We start from the raw sequence: 25,914 nt of genomic DNA on the forward strand, positions 1-25,914 counted from the left end.
ATGAAGACCATTGAGCAATGTGGGGATGTGTCCCTTCCTCGCCTGGCCCTTGGACAGAGTACACAGGACATGATTGCCAAATAAATTTCAGACAGGCTGGCTCTGGTTCCCTCCCATGTCGTTCTTCCTCCCATGATCCACATCACAAACGGTGGTGAGCTGTTTTAACAGGGCACGCTCACATTAACCCGAAGCACACAGATCTATAAACAGCAGGTGTTCTGGCAAGCACGCAGGCCAAGCTGTGAGCAACAGAGAAGGTGGCCAGTCCCAGAGTTAAAGGATCAGGAGCCCCCAACATGGGATCCCCTCCATTTCCAGTTCTGCAAAAGCTGGAGGCAGAGGTCGGGGGCGGAGTACAAGGCCAAGTGAAGCCTAAGGCAGCTGAAGAAGAGAGGAAGACTCCCCAAGACGGCCCAGGCCTGTGTCCGGCCCACGGAGTGGTCAGCAGGCTGTATGCCATATTGATCAAACCAGCAGGCGGGGCTGGCTGTGTGCGGCTAAGACAAGTGGCCAGACTGTGCGTGCCTTCAGATATCCATTCTCGGCCCTGGAGATGCAAAGAGGCACCTGGCACAGGTGGGTCCTCAATAGGTCCCCATAAGGAATGAAGCACACAGTCCCGTTGCCCAAGGGGCTCCCAGTCTGATAGGGAAAACACAGGCCACGCACAACAAGCAGTGGTCAGCGGGAGGCAGGGGGAAGATGAGGTGTGTGGGGGAAGGGTTCCCCAAAGAGATGCTTGAATTGAGTTTTGAAAGAGGGATGATAATTCAACCAGGAAGGTGGGAAGAGAAGGGCGTTCCAGGTGGAGGGACAAGCACATGCAAGTCATATTTTCCAAGTCCTGGGGACATGAAAGTTCCTGCATTTGGAGTGACTGTTATTTAGGGTGATGAGAACAGAGGTTATAGCTACAGCTGTGTCTGTATCTCTATCGATGTCTCTAGCCATAGTCACGTCTCTGTCAGTGTAAGTGCCTGACAATTAGCTTTCCTGATCATAATTCTATCCATTTCGAAGACATCCATCTCTAATGAACACACTGCCAGCTGCGCAGCGAGATAGAGCCAGGCCGCCCCACCCATGAAGTTCCCCTTTAGAAAGCTCCAGGTGGCCTAGATAACTGACTACTTGAGAGAAGTTTTCTGAAACTTCCTGTGCCCTAATTCCCCTCTTCTGTTACGAACCCAGCAAGAAAGAGGGATCCAGTAAGACTCTAGACACCCCAATAAAGGCGGATCCCCAGGTCCACACTGTCTCTCTACCTGCGACCTCGCTGTCTGGCCCTGGTGGCCCGTGTCCCCTGCAGGACCTGTGAGGAATAAACCTTGCGTTTTCAAAGTCCCCGGATGCTTGTTGCTGAGTGCATCCTACAATCATAAGGAGAACCACAGACACTAGACCAGCCACAGTGGTGATGAAGAAACAGATCGAGAGAGGTCATATGGCCTGCCCATGGAACAGCACGAAGCAGAAGCACGATTCGAACTCAGGCCATCTGCCATCACAGTCCACACACAACGTTACTCTTAAAACCTCTCTGAGATTAGCAGAAGGTGGAGTGGGGCTGGGAGCACAGAGATAAGGCCGAGGATCCCGGGGGGCTCAGGTCACGGTGAGCCTTGTCTGTCCTGCTATGGAATCTGGACTCTGTCCCATGGCCATAAGGGACACGGGCATGAAAGCAGGAAGGACACGACTGGATGCCCTTCAGGAACAATGGTTATTGGTAACGCCCAAATGCTTATCAGACGGGCACAATGAGAGTAAAAACTGGTCTTCTGAGGATGACTCAGTCTGTACGCTTGACTTGTAAAAGCACCTTCCACACTTCCAGAAGCCCCACTCTCGCTGTGACACTAAGGGTGTCAAGGCCTCTGGGCCTGGCCGCAGCGGTCACTCCTGGAATGTCCATCTTTTCCTGGCAGAAATGTCTTTGCTGTAGCCAGACGTCCTCTGGGAGCTGCCGGGAGAAGCCCTGCTCCTGTGGGCAGGAGCCTCTCCCCATCAGCAGTGGATTTGGTTCCATAAACAGCGTGGCCCAGCCATAAATAATAATGACAACATGTCTGTATTTATTCAGCGTTTCGCGCGGGCCAGGCAGGGGCCCAGCTTTGGGAGGCATCATCTCATTTAATCCTCACAAACCCTACTTCCCTAGGTGGGTACCACAGTTGTCTCCTTTCCTACAGACGGGGAGTCTGAGCTGCACAGAGTGGGAGACCCGCCAAGCTCCAAGAACTGGAGGGGGCCCGCCAGGCTCATTTTGTTCCAGGGCATTGAACAGCTTGCACATCTCCCCGGGGCGTGGGAGTTGGGACTGGCCCTCTTTAGCAAGAGGACACATCTCAGCAGGTTAAGGACACACAGCTGGCAGGTGGAGAAACATCTTGAATCCAGGGCCCTCACTGTCTCCCTTCCAGCCCGGCTGTCGATCAAGGATGGACCTCTGAGCAGTGGGAGGGCCCACATACTGCTGGCCGCCCTGATGTTGCTAGAAGATAGCAAGGATGCAAGTTACACTTGCAAAGCCTGTTGCCGACAACTGTGGGGAGCCCGCCCTCTGAAGTCTGGAAGGTCTGTGAGTCCCCTGGTCCGTTTTACAAATGAGACACCAGGGGCAGGAAGGGGCTGGATCTGGGGGCACCGGGGACCGATGGGGGCTTCTGGAAGATACATCTAGTGCGACACGGAGGGAGAAAGTACGGGCAGAGTGAGCACACAGAATGCTGATCTGTGAGCTACATGAGAGCAGAAACCACGCTCCCTACTGCCGTATCCCCATCACTGTACCCTGACAGCTGTGCCCCCACTGCTGTAGCCCCACCATTGGGTGCCTAACAGGCACTCCACCAAAACCTGTTGCACGGATGCGCAAACGAATAAGCCTTTATAACTGTCCAGGAGACGGAACAAAGGCTGTGAACACTGGTTACAGTTAACACTTTGCCTTATTTTCTCTGTATTCCACCTTCGGAGCCAATAATCAAAGCATTTCAACGAGCTGGTAAGAACTCTTTGTGTGGCTCAAACACACATCATTCCATTCTACGCATGTACTTCAGCCACTCCCCAATCTTGGCCACTCAGGGTGTTTCCAGGATGTCGCTATAAGAGGATCAGGCAGCGAGGATCATGGCCAGGCAGTCCAGCAAGGAAATTGGGCTCTGGAAGTAGACTGAGCGCCTTGAAAGCCCAGTTCCTCAGCTTATGAGCTGTGCATCTGTGGGTGAGTTACTCACCCACTCTGTGCCTCGGTTCCATCAGCAGTAAAACGGGGAGAGCAACAGCAGCTAGCTCCCCGGGTGGCCGTGGGAGTTAAGGCTGTCAATGTTTGGGACTGTCAGAAGAGTGTCTGGCAGACACTCCACTGGCACTTACATTCCTGAAGCTCAGGTGACTCCACAGAATGCAGTCCTGGAAGTGGGAGGGATCATACATCAGCCTGTAGAACTGTAAGGAAAGTGCCTTTGACAATTCCAGCAGCACTAAGAAGAAAAAGATCTTCAGCCCTAATTAATTAGCTCAAGAACAAGGCCTCAGAGGACCCCAAAGGTAAGTCCACCCTCCTACGGACACCAGAATTCCCACTGCCGGCCTTCCTGCCAAGTGTTGGTCTGTCTCTTGCAGTCAACAAACCCTTCAGTTACCCAGTGAGAGACAGCATTCGCAACCTGCCCCGCACACCTGCAAACCCCCGGGAGGCCCGGCTCACGCCAAGGGAGCTGAAGCTCCAGACCCCTCAGTGGCACCCCACTTATCTAGGGCTTGCATTTTAAATTCCTAACCTCGTATCAGTTTTTCTTACAGAGAATTCCCACACTGTACCTCACAGAACTCGGAACTGCATCTGTGCAGACCACTGATTTGTGAATGTCTGTTTCTCCCATGAAATTACTAACATCTTGAGGATGTGCCTCTTGTCTTACTCTATTTTACCTCTGGCGCTCAACACAGTGCTAGGGGGTGTTTGCAGAATGAATGAATGGATGGATGAAGGAATGGATGGACGAGAGGGAAGGAAAAACACACTGAATTGAAATCCTTCTCTGTTAATTTCCCTCATTCTGCTCAGATTCCCTCCTGAAAATCGCCCAGGACAGGTCAATCCTCTTTCCGCCTGACAGCCTTTCAGATATCCAAACACGGCTCCTCCAAGTCTACCCGCTGCCAGGTCCACAACCCCTGGTCTTGAAACTCTTGCTCTTTTCTTAAAGGTTATCAGCAACAGAAATTCCACCAGCTTCTCCCTGCCGCCCATTTTAATTTCTAATGACTGCCAGGGGGTCCTCTTCTCTAGTCACAGTGCCTTGGCCTCCAGCCCGCCTCTGGGCCAACTGATAACCTTTATTTTTCGGGACTCAATGCTTGAGTTCTGAGGGAGAGTGGCGATGCATGTGACTCTTCCAGTCTTAAAGGTTGCACTGGAGCAAACGGGTCTGGCTCTCGGGGGTCAGGCCACAGCCCCTGGAGGAGGCGAGTCCCCTGCTTGTCCTCTGATCAGCAACCCCTTCTCTTCCTCACCATGCATTGTTCGTTCTCCCCCAGCAACAGTGTGATTTGGTTCCATAAACATCTCTTCTGTTCTCCGGGACCACCACACCTGCACTGTCACCTACTCCCCGGTTCTCTGCCTGCCCCTGCCCCTCACACATATGTTTTTTTCCTACTGCTGTCAATCTCTTCCCCTTCCCCTCTCGCTGCTAGGATGGGAGCTCTGCAGGTGTCTGTCTGCCTGGAACAGTGCTTGGCACCTAGAAAGAGCTCAGAAATATTTGCATGAATGAAACTGGTACTTATCAAGGGCGCATTCTGCATAAATTCTGCTGGGAGCTGGACACACAAATGTGTTTCAGGGAAGGCCTTTGCACTTAAGTAGCTCACCCAGGAAAGCCCCACTGCAAGAGAGGAAATGCCCCCTCCCAGAGATGCCCAGTTCTGTAATTGCAACTTCAACCTCATCAAGGTCTTTGCAAGTACAGGACACACAGCAGCCACAGCCCCACACAGAAACACTCAGGCACACACGCGATGCCACACAATGCACATTCCCACACCACCACAAGCATCTCTGTGCCCCCACTTCTGTGTGACATGACCCCACCTGAGAGATGCGGTTCCCAGGGAAGGAAGGAAGTGGGCATCCATCAGCATGTTCTGGCTTTCCTGCTGCTGTGAGGGCCAGAGGCCTTAGGTCCGTGGGGATACACGCTTCTCCCACCTTTGGCCTCTGATTTTCTTCTGGGACAATGTTGTCTCCCAGGGCCATTTGATCGAACACCGAGGGGCAAACCAGCACGGACTGCAAGCTTGCCACGTTTAATAGCTGCACAACTTTGCCTAAGTTAACTAGCTTTTCAAAATCTTGTTTCCTCATCTGTGCTCGGGCCACTGGGTTGTTGTGAGCAGTAGCAGCTAGGCAATGGTCTGGAACAGGCCAGATCCACAGTTTGATAAATGTGGTGGTCAGTGGTATCCATCATGGGGGTGGGGTGATGTCAGCATCATTAATACAGACTTGAATTTCAAGAATGTTCTAGCATCATTAGGGTGCACGCATGGCGGTTTTAATATATAGACAGGTTGATTCAGAAATGATCATGTTGTGTATATGTACGTATATACACATATAGATGATGTGTATGGATGTCTATGTGGATGTACGTACATACGTCTATAAATATGGACGTGGGTGTGTGTGTGCACGTTTGTATTCACACGCTTTCCCGTTCCCCAGCTCTGTCTGCTCAGAGGATTTAGAAGCAAAGCTACCCCAGCAGCAATGGACACACCTAGGGACCAGGCGGTATTTCTAAATACCGTTCCCCACTGAAAGCAGCCAGGGCTCCTTGACAACATGCTGATTCTGTGGCCAGGGCAGGGAAAATACAAGACGAGGCTAGAATATCCTGTCATGCCAACAAGTAAGAAAGTGTTAAAAAACAATGGGGCAATGTTAAAAATACACAGGAGCCAGCCCCCACTGGGTAAATTTGGGCCCACTTCAATTTCACAAAAACTAATGATCACCAAGGATTCAAACCTATTGAATAAAGTTAAAATCCACGAGTGTGCACTCACATACAGAAAGGCAGGAGGGGGGGCAAGAAGGATGAAAAGAGGAGGGGAAGTTCTTCACAGCGAAAAACCAACTAATAAGTGGAAAAGAAACAATGAGATTCGAAAAATCGCCATTTGGCAACCATGATAATGATAAACTGATTCAGGCTAGAATCATTAATAGATGCTAAAACTAAGGGGTGATAGATTAAGGAGTAATAGGATATTTACACAGGCTCAGAGCATCTCCCCATAAGAGGCTTATTAATTACAGAGGTGAAATGGTGACTTCACACGCAGACACCTGGCAGACACCACCTTAACCAAGGGACAAAGCCAACGTCACTAGTCATGGGACAGACCAACATCTGCCTCCGATATTGCAGCTCTGAGAAGGACACAACGTCAGCTCTGTAGTCGGTCCGGTAAAAGCATACAATGTAAATCTAATTACAAGGAAATATCACACAAACATAAACTGAGGGATAGTCCAAACAATCATTGGCTTCAATGTGTCAAAAAGGTAAATGTCATGAAATACGAGACAAAGGAGGTTTTCCAAGAAAGAGACACGCCACCCGGGTTTCCTTTTGCCATGAAGGACCTTATTGGAGGCAATCAGTGAAATCTAAATAAGGTCTGAAGATTAGATCATAGAAGCAAATCAACGTTAAGTTTCTGACTTAGTTGTATTGTGGTTAGTCAGAATTTGTGATTTCAGCGAAAGTGTAGAGAAGAAAGGCTACCATGAATATAGTAAAATGTTAACCCTTGAGGAACCTGGGTGAAGGGTATCCAGGATTTTTTGGCTATTCCTGTGGCTTATCTGTAAATTTGAAATTATATCAAAATAAAATAATTGAAAAAGTATTTTTAATTGACAAGAATGCTTTGAGTTTATATGCCTGATAAAAAGTGAATATAGTCCTTAGTACAATGATTGGAACATTAAACATGCCCAATAAATTAAAACTATAATAATAATTATTGTGATCATTAGCAGAGCAGTGCATCTGGCATGTAAAAATCTTGAAATGGATGGAAAATATTATCACTGTCATCATCATCACCAGCATCATCACTATCACCATTCTTGATGTGCTTGGAATTAACAACTAAAAAATCGGCCACAGGGTCTCTGTTGCAACCATCGCTGTGCTGTGACAGCGTCATAGACATCCCTGAACAAATGAGCATGGTTAGGTGTCAATAGAACATTATTTATAAAATACAGCCAGGCCAGCTGTGTTCTGGGGGCCACAGTTTGCTGACGGTCACTCCAGGACACACCCAGAGTATCGTTCCAAGCCTTCTTTGGAAAGGCAGACTCTTGTCATAGAAGGATGACCCCAATCCAGGTTTTGACATACCAGTTTTCATGAGAGTTCAGAAGGCTTCCCTTTAAAGAAAAAGAGAGGTGGCTGGATTTCTACTAGGCCTGCATTTTTCCCACAGGGAGAAAGTATTCTCTCCTTGTGGACTATCTGGGGAGAGCAGGCCAAACTACAAAGAGAACAAGAAACAGAGGAACATTTCCCCACCTGCCCCCAGTGGAATCCATGGAAGACACTGGAACAGACAACAACTCCCACTGGTGCGGGGGTGACGGTGATTAGTCATCGACCTCAGTAGGGTGAGGGAGTGTCTAACTCTGGTCTCCAAATGGAACCATCCTGGCCATGAAGCTCAGAGCAGCTGCTCCCCGTGGCCCCTGGAGACGTTAATTACTTCCATTGGCATTTCCAGGTCAGAGAGATTGAGGCTGCAAATGGTACCGGCTAGAAGGGGAAGGAGAAAAGTGGAAGTCTGTTTGACATTTAGTTCATCACTGCCTTCGGAAGATGACTCACGATAATTAAAAGGCATTCACCCATTTCGCCACTCGCTCACCCCAGGATTTATACATCAAAGATTTTTTAAATCAACATCTTTTCCATTCCATGCAAGAGCCAAGTGCCAGAGACAGAAAGGGGAGTAAATCGTAGTTCATGCCCTCAAGGAGCTCGGCCTGGTGGAGAAAACAGACAAAGAAATAATTCGGGGCGATGCGATACAGGACGTGAATGGTATTTTGGAGATCTGAGGAAGAAATGACCACCTCAGTCTGAAAGAAGAATCTGAAGATGGAGATGATGTTTTCAGCTGTTCCTTGATCAAAGGACAAGGGAGATGCTGTTTGGCAAAAAGAAAAGCCTTCGGGAAGGTGTCTTTCGAGACCTTCAAAAGAGGAGGAGGATGAAGAAAGATGTAAGATATGAAAGCGAAGTGCGAGCTCAGGGTTGGGATGAGTCAGGCTGAGGCTGGTCCGGAATTGGCTTTTGAAGACCCCATCTGAGAATAATAGAGACTCTCCGTTGAGTTCTTACTGCGTCCCAGGCACTGAGAGATGTGCAGACCATGTGTTTGCTTAGCTGAGCCTCCCACGAAATCCCAGAGGGGGCCACACTGATTTTTCCCATATTATGGATGGGCAGCTAAAGCTGGAAGAGCTTACATGAGCAAACTTGCCCGGGGTGACAAAGCCAATAAGTAGCAGAAAAAAGACCACAACAGGAGATCCCCATTCTGTCTGGTTCTTGAGTCTTCATCTTAGCTCCCGGGACCGATGATTGCAGAAACAGGCCCCCGCCACCTTGTGCACCCACCCCTCTGCAGTGTGGCTTGCTTCCTCTCCCAACATGAGGTAGACTCGATTTCTCCATCCTTTGAATCTGAACTTGGCCGTGTGGCTTGCTTTGGCCAATGTGCCAATAACAAATGTGACACAAATAAAGGCTTACAGGTGCTTATTTCCGGAACTTCCCCTCTCTTGCTGCTGGAAATCATTCTGCTGCCACCTTAACATGCCTGAGCTAGGCCCTCTGGGGGATGATGAGAAACAACATGGAGGGAGGCCCACGGCATCCCAGCACCCCCAGCTGAGCCCCCAAAATTGTGGGTGAAGCCCCAGCCAAGCTGCCCAGACCAAAAGAAATGCCCAGTCAACCCACAGAATCAGGAGAAATAACAAATGTTTCTTGTTTAAGGTTTGGGGCTGTTTGTTATGCAGAGAAAACTAACTGATACAACCCCCAAGTTATCTTCACGCTGCTGGCACTGACACAACCCAATATACTGGCACGTTAGTAAGAAAAGTCAGCCCATGTGGGCGACTGTCAAGAGAGGATGAGGGCCAGAACTAAGTCACGGCTGTAGGCAAAAGAACAAAGGAAGACTCAAGAGCTATTTCAGATGTAAAAGCAACAGGATTTAGTGACAGACTGACCCCAGATATGTCCAAAGGCATCTGCTGTTGACTATAAACAGATTCTATTTGGAGCTTGCTGACGGGGGCGGGATGTTTACAGGAAAGATCCACACAGTGGTCAGAGGCAGAGCAGAGTGAGTTAGAATGGAACGCTGGGGGAATGGAACACATCCTGTTTAGCCCCCGTTGTTCAAAACGAGAATTAAGGTGGGGAGCTCGCTGCCCCCACCTCCTAACCCCGCTTGCCACTGTCACCTCCTCCATCACCAGCGTTCAGGCTCAGCAGCAGCCAGAGGGATCCTTGTAAATGGTGACTCAGACCTCAGCCCTTCGCCCACCCCACGCTGGCTCAGACCACCCCTCCCCTCTGTACTGTCTCCTCACCTTTTAGTTTTCAGCATCAATGGCACTTCCCAGAGACATCTTTGCTGACCACCCAGACAAGGCCAGGCACTGCCACTATGCATTCCCAGCATTTCCTGTGCTCCTATGAGCGATTTTCACTAACCCGATATGGGGGCAGGAGTGTGCCTCCCCTACACACACACACCACTTGCCACACGGGAGAAAGTTAATTACTGCTTCCTAAATGAGAGAATGAACAAAACAATTCACGCATCAGACTTCTAAGATGTTTCCTTTGACACACCCACCTCCACACTCCAAGCTGGGTTAGGGACCTCACCTTGGGGCACCTTTGGCTTCCTGTGCTTATCTTTATTCCTTTGTTTATTCCTTCATTCTCTCATTTAGCAACAATCTACTAAGCACCAGGCACGCCTCAAACCTATTGTCTGTAGTTCTCATTAGACTGAGCCCCTTCGGGGGCGGGGGATTGGGGGGGGAAAGGAGGCACTATCTTACCCATGCCAAGATTTCCCCACCCCCAAGGGAGAGTGCGTGGGTATAGGGGGCACTCAATAATGACTGTTGAATGAATGAATGAATGAATGAATGAGTGAGTGAAGGGGTGGAGGAATCGCTGAGCATCAGCTGGGATGTGGCTGACTGACAGCTGAGCAGCGGCCCGTAACTGGGTGTTACGTCTGTCACACCTCACTACGGAAGCCTGCACGGACATACGTACACACAGGGACACACACTGAAACTGTCCTGGACCAGGAGCCGTAAGGGGGAGACCTGTGAATTAAAGTAAAGTAACCACGGAGCTCTCCTCCCATCCGAGCCTCAGGTCTCTGGCCCTGCAGCCTGGCCGCCATGGCCACCTGGGACCTTTGGCTGAAGCCAGAGACTCATCTCGGAGCCAAGGCTAAGCCGGAAGCAGTTCCTTCAGTAGCCTCCAGCTGGCTTTGGAAAAATACAGTTGGCAATTGCACGGGACTCCAAACCCCAACTGGCCAGCTTTTAGAAACTAGACTGTGCCCCACGTGTCCTCCACCCTCACGGCCTAGGGCGCTTTCCGGCCACCTTACACGCTGGCCCCGGATGCAGCCTACCCAGCTACTTAGACCATCTGAGCCTTTTGTTTCTGGACATGGGCCCAGAAAACCTTTTCTAAAAGGCCCTATCACGGCTCTCGTCCCTGTGCCCTGCCACCCGGCGTCTCCTGCCATTCCTCCCGTCTCCCCAACCTTTCCGCAACTGCTTCCTACTCAGAACAACAACTAAACTCTTAAAAATGGGCAAAGGATGTTCATACACACGAGCTACACCAGGAAGACGAATGGGACATAATCCCCATTTTCGGGGAGGGAGGCCCAGAAAAGCTCATGTGATCACAAACGAGAAAACCGAGGCCCAGAGAGGTGGGGCCGTGGGTCACGGCTGGAGGGCAGGGCCGTGGGGGCGGGCGTGGGCTGCGGCTTCCGGCACGGCTCGGTGCTCTTACTGCTGCCCCGCTGACAATTCTCACCCCTCCCTGCCCATTCACCCTTCACTTCTATCCATCCCATGGCAGCCACCAGGTGCCAACCCACGCCCTCAGCAGCGAACGGCTGGGCTTAAACCAGGAGACTTGGAGGCAAGAAAAATAGCCACCAGCTCTAGCTGGGATTCCGAAGATTAGGACAAATTCCAATAAAATAAAATCACGCTTATTTCTCCCTTCTCCTGCTCTGGATCCAAGTCATTCCCTCTTGGTCCCTATTTGTGCATCCACTGGTCCACCCTTGGCAGCCCCCTCATGCCATCCTTAGTTCCTTTCTACGGTGCAACACAATACAATCCATCTCATACGAGATTCTGTCCTCCAATTTCGTTTCTTCTTGGGTACAGCAGGGGACTGGAAGCGAGGTTCGACAGGAACGCAGCCAGTTTGCTTAAGAAATCACAGCTTTTCTCCTCCAAGCGGAAAACCATCACCTGAATAATTGTTAACACCAGACCTGGCTGAATAATATTGCCGCACTTTTAAATTACAGGAAGTTTTTTTTTTTTCTCAGAGGCCTGTGGTCAGGTCATGTTCCAAAACAGCGTGGCCTGCTGCGGAGGGTGCCAACCAGGGGAGGCCGGGCAAGACCAGCTGCACGGTTTCAGAAAAACAGCCAGATTTTCTCTGAGTCTCAGTTTACTCATTGGTAAAATGGAAACTGTCTCTGTTTCAACTACTTCGCAGGGTTGGACTGGAAAACAAGTGACTAAGAAACATGAGATCATTTTAATAATAATAATAAATTAAAACTTGTAGTAGTAATAGCAGCAGACACCATTTTTAAGTGCTTACCGGCACTTTGCTAAACGATGCCCTTCGCGCTCAAAAGCTCAGTTAATCCTCGCAAAGCTTCCCATGATGCACCTACTGGTAATTGCATCACTTTGCAGATGAGTAAATGGAGGTTTGAAGAGATGAAATAACTTGCTCAAGGTCATAGGAAAGATGGGAACCTGAATTATAACTAATTCCTAACTGGACTCTATTTAAGGCCAGGACGAGCGCAATTCACTTGCCATCAGCGTTTACTGAGCCCCTCGCATGCTGTGTGAGCACCGTGGTCTGCCCTGGTGGGACAACAGCACACTCTTGGGCTCTGCCCGTGAGGAGCCCACTGTGTGGGGAGGGGACAGAGCACACAAGCAGGGAACCATGCCACTCTGTACCCAGTGGGAGGTGGTAAATGTACCAGGGGTGGTTTCTTAATCTGAATTCCTGTCCGGAACGTGATGATCACGGGGAACGTGGTGATCACAGAGGAAGAGATGAAGACTGAGACTGGTCAGCCAGATCAGTTTGCAAAGCCCACAGGTGACCCAGAAGTAGGCAAGTGGGAGGGCAGATACAGAAGCTGATGTGACACGACCTAGAAAAGTCTGGTGGTTAAGTGCTGGAATGCCCAGAGCAGGGCTGCAGGCCGGGCATCGCGAGGACGGCGGGGTAGAAATGCCGGGTGTGGGACCCATGGGTACCAGGGCTGACACTGAGGGTGGAAGGAAGCTGACGGGGGCAGCTGGGATGGCCCCTTTGGGGTGCTGTTGCCCCACCCCGCGGTGGCCCAGCTGGTCTGAAAGTGAAACAAACACAACTCGGGCAGGCAGCTTGTGTGCCTGTTAGGCTGAAAGCTGATCTCTGACATGCACCCTCCCTCTCTGAACCGGCTCCACACGTGGGAGTCCTCGGAACAAGTGGGTTTTGGAATTTGAAGGCTAAATGCTGAGGTTCCGCTGCTTTGCCTGGGGAGATATTATTATTAACAATAACTACCGAGGAATGAGTGAGGGCAATGAGGCCAGCACCGCAGTAAGCATTTCAGGTGTGTGATTTTGCTCCATCTCTACAGTAGTCCTCTGTGCATGGGAGTCTCGCCCCCATTTCAGATACGGAAACTGATGCTCTGAAAGAGTCATGTCATGTGCCCAACGCCCCACAGCTGGAAATGGCAGAGATGTGATTTAACACCAGGGCTGTCTTGAACACAAGCCTTTCTCTTCACCACCCAGGCTGGCCGGCTCTGTCCTCTCCCCACCTCAAATCCCATAGGCCCGCAATGGGAGGGAAGGCATGGTTCGTTGGTCTGCACCTCTGTTGCTGGGCTCTCCCTGTCATCATCAATGGCTCCCCACTTCTCTCAGTGATCAGGCTGGAAATCTCCAAGTGGCTTTCCATTTCCAGTCTCTCAGCCCCCGAGGACGATCGGTTCTCAAAGCTCAGAGACATGAAGTCACCAGTTCCTCGCACATTGGCACAAATACTCCAAGTGTGGCTCACAGTAACGCCCACGTGGACCACCTGTGGGACAGGCAGACCTCTCCCTCCCAGCCCCGGCCAACCCTGGCCAGCAGTTTTCCCAAAACGTGGGACTGATTCCGTCTCTTTCTGCAGGCAAGAAACCTCCACTGCAGCCTCATTACTGAAAGAATGCAGGGTGTTTATCCCATGCCGTGACAGCAGAGGTGCCCCAGCTGGGTCTGGGGTTCCTCCACGGGGCCCCTGCTCACTGGCTGTCTCCACCCTCACTGCTGCTCTCACAGGTCCCACCCCTCTTCCAGCTGGAAGACCCTCCATTCTCTGGGGTGTCTCTCCATCCCCACCTGTTTTATTTATCTCAACTTCCCAGCCAGAAAGATGGGTGGTGTCATCCTTAGAGCACAAGTGGGGAAACTGAGGCTCGGGCACAGAAGTCACTTGCCCCAGACCCCATAGCTAATGAGCAGGGTGGCCCGTGCTCTCCCCCTGGCCATTGCTGCCCCCTCTGCCCCCACGGCCTCTGGACAGAAGATGCCCTCCTTGGCCCTCCTTGTTGGGTAAACTGAATGTGGCTTGGCAGGAGGGAGAGGCTGGCAGGCCGGGCGGTCCCTTGGGCTGGCCGGGCACTGTCTCTGTGTCTGCCCAGAACGGTCCTCCTTGCGAGAGATGCACGTGTTTATCTTCTAGACAACCACAGCCTAATTAAGGAGGCATAACTACGTGCTTTTGAACAAGATTGTGCGGACGAGGGAAGAGAAGAAAGGAGGGAGGGAGGGGGGAAGGAAGGAAGGAGAGAAAACTTCTTCTGCTGACCCTGGCCAGAGGACACGGCCGGCGCCACGCAGTCTGGGGTGGGGAACGTCCCGAGTGGCACCATTAACTGTCCTATTTATAGCGCTTTGAAATATGGTTTGGTGAAGGGGGGAGCTTTCTTCTTTGGGCCTCTTATCTGATGCTCAGAACAAAGCGGAGGGAGGTGGGAGTGAAGCTGGTGGTGGTCCTGTGCCCGCCGGCTGTGAGACCAGACACCCCAGCCGAAGAACCTTCTGCCCCATGGGTGCGTCGGAAGGACACTTGGTGATGTGCGGGGAGTGGGCATCCAACGGCCCCCAGCTTGACTGCTCCCAACGTGGGGACCTTAGGTCAAGGGGCCGACTTCAGCAAGCCTCGGTCATCACTGTCAAAACACCGATGACAATGACGACTGCACAGCCCTGATGAGAAGGTGGCACGAGTCCAGGTCCAGGACGTGGCATGTCCTGGGCAGAAACTCAGGAAGGATGAGAGGGCAGATGGACAGACGCCAGAACTCACAGCAACCAACCCCGGCCTGCTCTGATGGCCTGGGGGCCTGCGGTGTAAACACAAATGGGACTCCCCGGGGTCAGAGGGGCCGCGGTGCAGCAGGGTCATCTGGGAGACCTGGCACCTGGGGTCTGTGCCTCCTGGCGGCTCTGGCGCCCATGAGGGCATGGAAACTCATCTCGAGGACCCCCCCAAACTGCCCCAATCGGGCAGAGAGCCCAGTGGCGATAGCAGGTGTGGCAGCCTTACACGCAGGACGGCTTCTGGCCCTGGCTCTGCCTGCGAATGGGCTGAGGACTCGCATGGCCGGGCCCCTGTCTGAGCTGTCTGCTTCGTGGTGAAATCAGGAGCAGAGAATGTCTACAACGTCGTGTCCAAAGTCGTAGGTGTGCCCCACCTGCCTCTGGTATCTGGGGGCCACACTACGGCTTTGTCAGCCCAGACAACTTCCCCAGCCTTAAATTCAGATAGCTCCAGAGAGGCTGTCCTACCTCCTCCTCCAGGAAGCCCTCCATGATTGGGACTTATGTGTGAGGAAGAGCTTTCTCATCCAAGGAGGTGGCCAGAGGTCAAAGGGCCACTCTGTGGAGCCCAGATCTGACTATCAGTGGCTGCATTCAAGCAGATGCAGGATAATCACGTGGTGGAGTCGAAGGAAGGAAAAGTAATTCGTGGGAGGCTGAACAAGAGGGTTTCTCAACTCCAACAATGATGATGATCACAGGGTGTACTTAGCAAGGTCTTCTAGAGGCCTGCAGAGCCCTGTTCTAAACACTTTCCAAGTATTAACTCATTTAGTACCTACCAGGAAGTAGGTACTATTATTATTCATATTTTATAGGTAAGGAAATGGAGGCACAGAGAGGTTAAGAAACTCGCTCAAGGTCACACAGCTAGGAAGTGGCAGAGCCAACACTTTTATTGAAGGAATCAATGAATGACTCAGGAGATGAATAATTGACGTCTTGGAGTAGGGGAAGGTTGAACAAGGGCACCGGTTAAGGCTCTTTGCAAACGCTAAGATTTTACAATCCTTTCTCGTTTCACACTTTCTAAACGTGCAACCGTCGTTAACTTGTTATCATTCAACTAACTCACACAAACTTCCTCCCACCCTCTCCTGTCACGGTCACAGTTTCTGACACCGTGACTCGTGTTCAGAGAAAAAGAGAAAATCTCCTTTATTCCATCCCAAGGGCAGGTTCCCAAAGACGCAGGCCTATTCTGACATTCAAAACTGTCTCCGGGGCCAGTCCATTTTTTTCTCCTTGTTTGCATGTTTGGCATTGTCTAGACATTGGTTTAATTTATAGAATCCTATAGTTCACGGCTCATTTTCGCTCAGCTCAGTTTGCTCCCTGTCATAGGTAGAGACAGAAAAATTGCAGCCAGCCTTGTGTCGGAACCGATCCTTCAAACCATTATGAAAGGCGTGCTTTTCATTTGAAACGAAATGAGGCGGTGGTGCACAATCTCGCTGTCTTCTTATCTCCCCTTTTCGCTTTAATTTCCTTTTTTGCCCAAAGACTGAAGTTTAAAATGTAAGATTATGCTTTAGAAATGACCACGAATACTTCCCACAAAGACATTCTTGTTTGTGGCAGCTAATATGTTTCTAAGCAACAGTCTTTATTCATCAAATTCTCCACCAGGTGGTAGGATTAACAGCGTTTTCGAGAAACAAGAAGGACAACAAACCTTTCTCCCCATTGTGAAGATGTTATTAAAACAGAATTTTCCAATGTGGCAATAGAGACTTTTACTATTTGTTTTCCTTGCAGCAGGCTGCCCGAGAGGCACCTGTCTAGGGAGTTGGGAAGGCTGACATGCCTGATGACAAACTTTGTCCCGCCTGCTCGCAGCCCTGTTTCCAAGCCCCTGGCAGGCTCTCAGTCCTTCCTGAGTCCCCAGGCTCAGCGGAGGATTCCATTTATGCTGACAAGCCAAAGACGAGCGCTTGCAATCAGCAATGCAGGGGCCGAGCCGGAGATCTCAAATCCAGCCGGGCCATCGTGGGCTAAATAAATCCAGGCAACTAGCCCCAAATGGTGACTCAGGCAAAAGGCCTGGAGCTCCAGCCTCTGGGAGGATGAGGCTGCTGGTAGCAGACAGGAAATAGCCTGCAGAGCAAAACTCAGGACCTCCTTTCAAAAGGGAGGCACAGAACTTGGGTCCACCTGCCACGCCCACTGGGTGGGTGGCACACCTCGTGGGCCGCGATGGGGGCAGACAGCCAGTGTGACGTGCTTCCTATCCGCAGCTCTTAGGGACGCTGCCCCACCCTTCCAGGCCCCCCTGAGGTATAGATCCGGGATGATCCTGGGAATGACACAGCACAGTGCCTGAGATCTTAGGCTCCGGGCACAAACGGAGCAGTTACGAATTCTGGTTCTGTCACTTTCCAGCTCTGTGAGCTCGGGCAAGTGGCTTAACTCCTCTAAGCTTCTGTTTCCACATCTGTAAAATGGGATCAGGAAAAAAGTACAGTGACTTTACGGGGCTGTTGTAAAGAATAAGGAGCGACTATTAAAGGAATGGGAAAGGCTGAAGGGGAAAAGTGTGCATCCGGGCCCAGCCAAGGCGGAGGTGCTGATGGCGGGCCCCGAGCAGACAGGACCCAGAGCCGGCCCGTCCCCTAGGCTCCACAGGCAAACTCTCAAGGTTTTCAAGAAAATCCACGACCTAAAATTATTTTCTTCGAAACCCTACTCAAGGACAGAATGCAAGAACACCCTCTTTGCTCACTGACAATCAGTTTACCCTAAATAAGCGTGCAAGCAAGACGCCCTGTTCCCAGACCGTCTGCACATTTTCTCTCCTTTCTCTCGTAACTCCTGTTTATGCCTTTTTTCCTTCGCTTTGACTCCATCTACTAGCTGACACAGCCCTGGTGGGCTAGTGGTTAAGATCCATTACTCTCACCGCTGTGGCCCAGGTTTGCATCCGGGTCAGGGACCCACACCACCTGTCTGTCATCGTCATACTGTGGCGGGTGTGTGTTGCTGTGATGCTGAAAGCTGTGCCACTGGGATTTCAAATTCCAGCAGGGTCACCCATGGTGGACGGGTTTCAGCAGAGCTTCCAGACTAAGACAGACCAGGAAGAAGGACCCACTTCCAAAAAAAATGGGCCATGAAAACCCTGTGAATAGCTGCAGGACATGTCTGATACAGCGCTAAAGGTGAGAGGATGGTGCAGAAAGACCGGGCAGGGTCCACTCTGCTGTCCACAGGGTCACTAGGAGTTGGAATCAAGTTAATGGCACTAACAACAGAAACTAGCTGACTCCCTCCCTGGTAAGGAAACAATTTATATGCAAAACAACTAAGTAGTGGGGAAATTACCTAACTCAACATCTGAGCTATCTGTTGACACCTCCTTTCTGGAGGGTCCACGTGACCCCCTACCTGGGGTCACCATATGAACCCTGCCTTGGCCCACCCTGCCCCAGTCCCCCCTAGGTGACGGAGCTGAGCCACGGAGCTGGGCGACGGAGCTCCCGGGCATTCCTAACGCTAAAGCTGGTTCTTGGCCAAGACTGCTCTGGTTCCGGTCGGGTTGCAGTTCAATGTACCTACTTCACGTGAACTGCAAATAGTAGTTGTGGTTGCCGTCTTATGTTATACCGTGTTCTGTTGCCATGATGACAAAGCTGTGGCTCGATAAGTTGGCTCTACCATTTAATTAGGATGCGGAGACTAGATTTACGCTCCTTTGCTACTGTTCTCAGATTCAGCCAATGCAGATGGAGGGTGCATGGGGTGTGGCTGAGACAGCAAGGCCTGGGGGCCGGCGGGGGGGGCAACAGGGATAAAGGGAGGGGCCTCCGCTAGGGTCAGAGGCCTGGATCTGCCGTTTCCCGGGCGCGTGCCCAGTGTGGACCAGGTCACCTGGCTGAGCTTCCTCATCGGTATAGTTCAAGGTGGGAAGCGGGGGGGTTCTGCAGGGGTGAGCTGAGGAAGACGTGTGACAGGGCTCCCCAGCCTGTGGAAGTGTGGGCGTATTCTTTCCCCTGGCTGCTTGGCACGAAGGTGATTTCAGGCACAGAGATCTGTGTGGGGAGGCCATGTGACCTTGGGGAAGTCACTTCACCTGCAAAATGAAGAGGACCCTAACCCAGTCCAGCACACAGAGGAGTTGAACTGAGGGCCGAATAGGGTCAGGGCTGCAGATGCTAATGGCTGTGCATGCCAAGGTCGGGGTTTCAGAAGGTGTTTCAGCGCGGGGAGTTCTGGGAGGTTTTGACCGCTACAGTGTGCTAAACGGAGGGAGCGAGAGGGCTGTCCTTCAGACTCAGCCAAGCAAATTCAGGGGATTTACTCTGGGCTCCAGTCTAGTCTTCCAAGAAAAGAGGGTTGCTTTTTCTTTTTTTCTTTTCTTTCCACTGAGTCTTATATTTCTAAAATAGTAAATGCCCAATTAGGTGGATTTTCGTCTTTCACGTGGAGCTGTTTCAGGCTTTTCAAGCATGAAACAATATTTTGGAGTCAGTCCACGCTCTCAGGTAGAGAAGGAGCAGGGTTTGCTTTGGCTGTATTTCTCGGTTGGGTTTTTCTCAAGAGCCCTCGGCTAAGTCAATATGCACGAAGGGAATTTTTAGCCACTCCAGTCTGTTAGTCCAAGGTGGATTCAAACGGATTTTTTTTAAACGTGGAAAAATCTGTTACAACACTATCTATTTGGGTTTGATTTTTTTTTAAAGGTATATGGTGAAAGCCAGGGAAAGTATGTTCTTTGCACACTCCAACGTGTTCTTTCCAAAAGTCATGTGCAACCCCTTTATTAATTCTGCCAAATAATTTGGAACTAATGTTCTTTTCTTCTCAACTTCTCTGAGTCACTGTAAGTGATTTTTAACTCATAGTTTACCTTCTCTTAAGGGTTCCAGAAGCATACCTGGTTAGATAGCTTTTATGTATTTTAGAGGAGCAAAAAATATATATATAAAAAGTACATATAATACGATATAAATATATATTTATAAATATAATATATAATAAATAAATATATAAAATATTTATATACATACACACACAGAAACACAGAAGAAATGGTCCAAACATCCCCAGATGTTTTTGGAAGGGAAAAACTTTTAACATAAGAATATTCAAATAGTCTTCTTTGAATATTGATTAGGGTAAAACGATATGAGGCAGCACAACCCACCCCTACAGCATCATGTCTGAAACTTGACCCTGTCAGCAAGAAAAGCTATCCGTTTGTTGAGCGACTCTCGTTTACTTTTCACATCAACTGAAGGAAGCATCAGCCCCATGACAAAAGAGGAAACTGAGACACAGAAAGGTAAATGATTTGACCCCTGAGTGATCAAACATCCAACCGAAACCTTAATACTTAGGCTATTCTGCTTTTCATTAAGATGCTATTGATAGAAACTCAAGAGTCTTAACGATAATATCTTACACTTGATGCTTTTCTTTTACTGGGGGCCGCAGAGCATACTGGATTAAAACTCGGGCTTCCACCAGCTGGGTGGCCCTGGGCAAGGGAGGTCCTCTCCTGCCTCTGGGCTTCTCCTCTGTCCTTTGGGATTCCCGTGACCACCCACGCCCCTGGCTGCTGCAGAAATGAGATGACATGACAGGTATGTGCAAGATTACCCTCTAGGCCAACACTCCCTTTATTCAACTCTCTGCCCAACTGGGGTATCCGTGTTTTCCACTGGAACACAGAACGATTTGATGTTCAAAATACATGCCACTGTACTGGGCACCCGTGAGACGCTTAAGGAAAAGTCGATGCTACTAAATTTATTATCAAGAAGGCACGTTCACCTGCCTTATCCTGTGGGTTCCTCCCAACTCTCCGGGGCAGAGCGGGAATCCACAGTGCCACCTCCTAGTGGAGGAAATGGAGACTTCACGAGGTTACAGTGGAGCCAGGTGCAGGCGGAACAGGATCAGAACTAGGATCCAGGAGTTCTGAGTCCTAGGCTAGGGTCACCCTGTCTCTGTAGGAAATATCCTGACACCAGAGCCCCCTCTCTAACAATTGTCCCAGTGTTAACCACAGTAGACCGAATCCACTCCAGGTCCCTTCAGCTCTCACCCATGTCACACCGGCTGCTGAGCGGCCAGGCCACACAGAACGGGCTCAGGGTGCTACCACCCTCCACCAGCGCACGGCCCCTCCCCCCACCCAGGTGTCCCTGCTCCTGGTAATTCTCTGGGTCAGGCCCCAGGGAAAAAGCAACTTCAAAGTTTTATACAACCCGCAGGAATGAGAAAAGAATGCCACCACTCCAACACAGTCACTCCCACCCTTGCTCCTTGGGGAGATGCGGGATTATTAACGGAATCGCTTAACCTTAAAACCAGCCTTGTATTTCAAGTGTCTTTCCGTGAGCCTTCCAGAACTTTCGCACCTGCTGGTCCCCACGCAGTGCCTCCAGCAAGCAGCATGTCCTCTTACAACCCGTTGCCCGGGGACTCTTAACTGGGATACCCGGGCTCCAGGCACCGGCCCCACGGGCCTCGCAGGATACCGGGCTCTCCTACGTCTGACCTCGTGGAATCTTCCCAGCGCCCCGCACCCCGGGCATATCACCACCTGCACCTCGACTCTGGCCTGGGGAGGTGCAGGGCTTGCCGGAGCTCGCACCCTAGCCGGCGGCAGTGTGCTCCTGAAAACCTCACGGGGCTTCCCCCACGGGCTGCCTGCCAGGGCTTTTCACCCCATTCTCCCAAACCAGCTATTCAAATCCGACAGAAAGTACAAGGACAAGTGTTAAAGAGAAACCACTGGAGTATATTTTTTTGAAGCAAAGCTGCCCCTTTCTATCTGCCACCGCCTCGCTGTGAACCATGCGACCCCTGGAGGACCCCATGCCTCAGGGACCCGGGCCCTGGCTGAGCGGCAACGGTGGATCCCATGAAGGCAGACAGGAGACCAGGACACAGTGCGGGAAATGGGGGCCGGAGCCCCGAACCCCTAGAACGCCCAGTTCCCTCGCCTCTCCGAACCACGCAGAACAGACCTCTGGCTCATCTGTTAGTTTGTCCTTCTTGTGCAGGCAGGGTGAGGGTCCTTTGATTAGATACCAGTTCTATGCATCCCAAGGAAACCTTTGCTCCCTGCAGTCTGCCTTATGTCTAAAAGAATGCCCCAAGTCACTCAGGCATTGTCCTCTCAACGAATCCTTCCGTGGGTCCCCCAAGGCAGACGAGTCCCTGTCCTCTGTTCCAGCCCCCTCTCAGCGCACGCCTATTTCTGCTCTAATACAACGCACACTGCAGCATAACTTATGTCCCCATGTGCCTCTCCAGGCCACTGTGACCTCTGGGGGGGCACGGGACAAGGACCACATGTTCTTCCATCTCTGTATTTTCAGCACCTTGCATGGTGCATGAAATATAAGTTCCTAATAAATGTTGGTTCAACTGAAATCAACACAATCCAATGGGCGCAAAACCCAAAGAAAGAATAAACCGGTTTTCCAGGATATGTTGGTTCCCAAGAAGGAACAGAGACAAGTGCATGGAAAAGAGTGTGGGTTTGCGGGAGGCGGAGCACAGAGGGCTAACCTATTAGGGCTTTAGGAGACCAGCCAGCAACTCTAGATCAGCTCTGTCACTCACGGTCCCCATGACTTCCTCCTCTGGGCCTCAGTATTTTTGCATTAAAACGAAAGAGCTGAACAAAATGATTTCCAAGAACATTTTCAGCCTTTAAGAGCAGGAGCAAAACAGATCCTGGGGAGGTCAGCGTGGTTCCTATTTGCATTACGCACCATTTGGGAGTCACCACGGATGTCAGCTCAGCTCTGTCAGGTTTCAGATCTCAGAGTCTGAAACGTCTGAGCCATCTCGCAATATCCAGCAGAACGCCTTGGCCAAGTCTGCGAGGCCCCTGCAGGCTCGGAGAGTGGGAAGGCGCTGCTGTTGGCAGGCGCGCTGGGGCTGTCTGGGAGGCCAGGAATGCCACTAGGGTTCTGAGGATGGTGCCGGAGGCAAAAGCAAATGAGGTGGGGGCCGTCTTTGCAAAGAAGGGCTTTAATGACCCCAAGAAGACGTCTACAGAACTCCAAGCCTCTCCTCTGCAGAGAGTGAAACTGAGACCTGGAGCCTGGAACAGTCTGGGTGCCAAGTTGCGAAACAATTAATGCAGCCCTGGCCCGGGGATAGGAGGCAGGATCCTGCCCAAGGGCCGGGCTCCTGGGGTCCTGGGGCCAGAGGAGAGAGGAGGAAGCCCTCAGGTCCTCTGGGCTGCCAGAGGGGTGCTGAGGAATCCACAAGGGTTCCACAACTGAACAGTAAACCTTATTCTAGAATTCTTTGTGACCAAACCAGCTCTTCCACGGGCTTGTGCTGTGAGAGTGTATGTGTGTATGTGTGTGTGTGTGTGCACAGAGCACTCCCTGGGAAGCAGTGAAGACCAGATGACCGGTGGATTTTATTTTTCACTTTCTTTGGCGCTTTTTGCCATGCGGGAGGGCACCTCGGGAGAGGGTTATGGTTTAGATCTCATAAGGCAAAGCCTTGTCCAAATATAACTTCTTTGAGTCAGCAGTCTGATGCGCAGCCATGGGCTCAAGCAAGGTTAAGTGACCGGGGGACCAGAGGCCCCTTCCCGGGGGCTGCCCACAGCCTGCCTCCAGGCAACATCCTGCCCTGGAGGGCTGCCTGGCGGACACAGGAGACAGGGACCTCCTGGTACAAAGCCCCACATACCCCCGAGGCTCCAGGACCTCCCAGGACTCCTCGCGGCCAGGCCCACGGATACTCCACCCCACTGTACCTGCAGGATCAAAGGCTCCTGACAGCCAGTTCTGTGGAGGTCCCTGACTTCAGGAGGAGCCCAGCCGGGGGAGGGCCTCGCCCGTGCCGCCAAGCGGGCCCCCAGCCCTGAGGTCAGCAAGAAGGCTGCTTTGAGATCATTACCTTCCGCGTGCTGGCGCGGAGCTGTGAGGAGCAGAATGCACACCCCCTAAAGAAACCCTCGGCCATCACTTCTGGCAACACTTCATGCTGTTCTCTTAGCCCAGTGCTCTAGGGGGATGCTGTGGCCTGCCAGGGGAGTGAGAAGGGGGGAGACCCTGCTCCAGCACAGACCCTGGCATTGCCCCAGTGGCAAAATGGGCACAGCAAATGCGGGCCCAGCAAAATGCAGGCACAGCATATTTCCAGGCTCGTATGGTTGTTCCCAGGCTTGGAAGGGCCCTCCGCTCAGTCTTTCATTCATTTATTCAGCAAAAACTGTACCATGGGATTCCTTTCCCCAGGCTTGAAGTCATAAGTGCATATATGACATGGCATATACATAGACACATACATGTATAGTGTGTGAGTGTATGTATGTGCCCACATATATACGCACTCCCACAATATATGTAATATTGATTCTGTAGGGTAACATGGATATATCACATAGAGAATATATATTGAATATATACTCTGTAGGTGAAATGTATTTGTAGGGTAGTAGTGATGACCCCATTTTATAGATATGGAACCTGAGGCCAACAGGTTGAGTCTCACGCCTGGAAGAGAGAGAGAGAGAGACAGGGACGATGGGAGACCAGAGGAGCCCTCCACACAGCACCCAGCTCTGGGCAGAGACAGAGAACATGGAATGGTGAACTAGGGTTGGCTTTTTCAGCCAACCACAGGATTTCAGAAAATGGCCAAGCCCTGTTGTTCGGGGGCAGACAGGGGAGGCGCTGTGAGCGAGACCCCAGGCACCCCGAGGCCCAGGCCAGCGCCCCTTCCCCACCAGGGAGCCAAGCGGCAGTTTCCACGGCAGCCGACAGGGGGCGGTGCACCTTGCCTTTTCCGAACCTCCAGGGCACTTTGCCGCAGACCCGGGGAAAGAAAACCTGGCGGCTCCGCCGGCAGCTTCTAGGAACAGCCCAGCTTTGAGCCCCGCACGTAGTAGGTGCTCAAGGCGCGTGGAGAAGCCAGAAGGGCTTGACTGGGTAGACGAATGTGAATACAATAGTAGAAACGGGGAGGGGAAGCAGGCAAGGGGGCGTCCCGGCCCCTGCCAGCGCCTTCCATCTTAGCGGCCTTTTCCAACAGCGTTAGTACCTACTATGTGCCAGGCGAGGTGGCGACGACAGGACAACCTCGTCCCTCGCTTATCTTGTTTTCTCCGCTGGCGAGTACCCCTCCACACGCACACACTCAGCCGTAGAGCGGGGGTGGGCGCTCGCCGTCTCCCTGGGGAACCATCTCGGCAGAGATCCGCGGGGAGTGGAGAGCCGCGAGGGGAGTGGAGAGCCGCGAGGGGAGTGAGCCGCAAGAGGCGAGGATTCCCGGAGGTGGGCAAGTGAACGCGGGAAGGTCGCTGCCCTCAGGGTCAAGGCTGTCTCCCGCTGCGGGACACGCGGAGCCCGCGACACGCAGTGGCCCACCCAGCACCCATCCACTCGCGCACTTCTGGGCGCGCACGTGTCAGCTCGCCGCGCGGGAGGCGCAGGCTGGGACCCTCAGGTGGGAAGGAAAAGAGACTCAAGGCTCCAGGCAACGGACACAGCCCAGAGGATCCGGACACCCGTCCCCAGAGGCCGGGCTGCGGGGTAAGGCGAAGGCGCGCTCGGGCGTATCTGTGCCCAGCGTGGGCACAGCCTCAACACCCACCTCGAGTTCAGCCGTGCTTCCGCCCACAAGGTCACGCTCAAACACACTCACGCTTAGCAAAGAAGGACCTGAAAGTTGCGCCCCGTCCCGATCCCCAATCTAGCTGTACCCCAAACCGGGCTCTCCGCCCCAGAGTCATCGCTCCCCCCCTTACGCTCTCTGAAGGAGCTGCCCCTGGCCCGCCCGGGTCACCCACCCGAGGGACGCAGACAAGTTGCTAACTTTTGTCAGATTATTTCGCGGCATCTGAGGCGCCTAACGGGTTTGGGGCGGACTCAGAGTTTCGAGTTGCCACCAGTGCCACCCCGCCAAGCTCCCCTTCGCCTACCCGAGTCCCTCACTGCCCACCACGCCACGTCTAGCTGCCCCGTCGGGGGCGCCAACTTCTCCACCGCATCCGGAGCAACGCGGGCCGGCGGCGTCCCCGGGGGTGATGGCCACCTCCCGGATCCGCGCCTGCTCGCCCCGGATTTGGAGGCTCCCTCCGGATACTGTCCCGCGGCCGTTCCCCCAGATCACCGGCGGCCTCCGCGACCCCGAGCCCGCTCCAAAGCACCCAA

The 25,914-nt window shown here is 52.0% G+C and overlaps 1 protein-coding gene across 5 annotated transcripts in view; it reads right to left on the reverse strand.

Annotated features, from left to right (window-relative positions):
- Positions 1-25,914, reverse strand: part of ST3GAL1 (ST3 beta-galactoside alpha-2,3-sialyltransferase 1) — an 87,971-nt gene that overhangs the window by 57,218 nt on the left and 4,839 nt on the right. The gene's annotated exons all lie outside the window — the stretch shown is intronic.

This window comes from Equus caballus, chromosome 9 (genome assembly GCF_041296265.1).
Source record: "Equus caballus isolate H_3958 breed thoroughbred chromosome 9, TB-T2T, whole genome shotgun sequence".
NCBI lineage: Eukaryota > Metazoa > Chordata > Mammalia > Perissodactyla > Equidae > Equus > Equus caballus.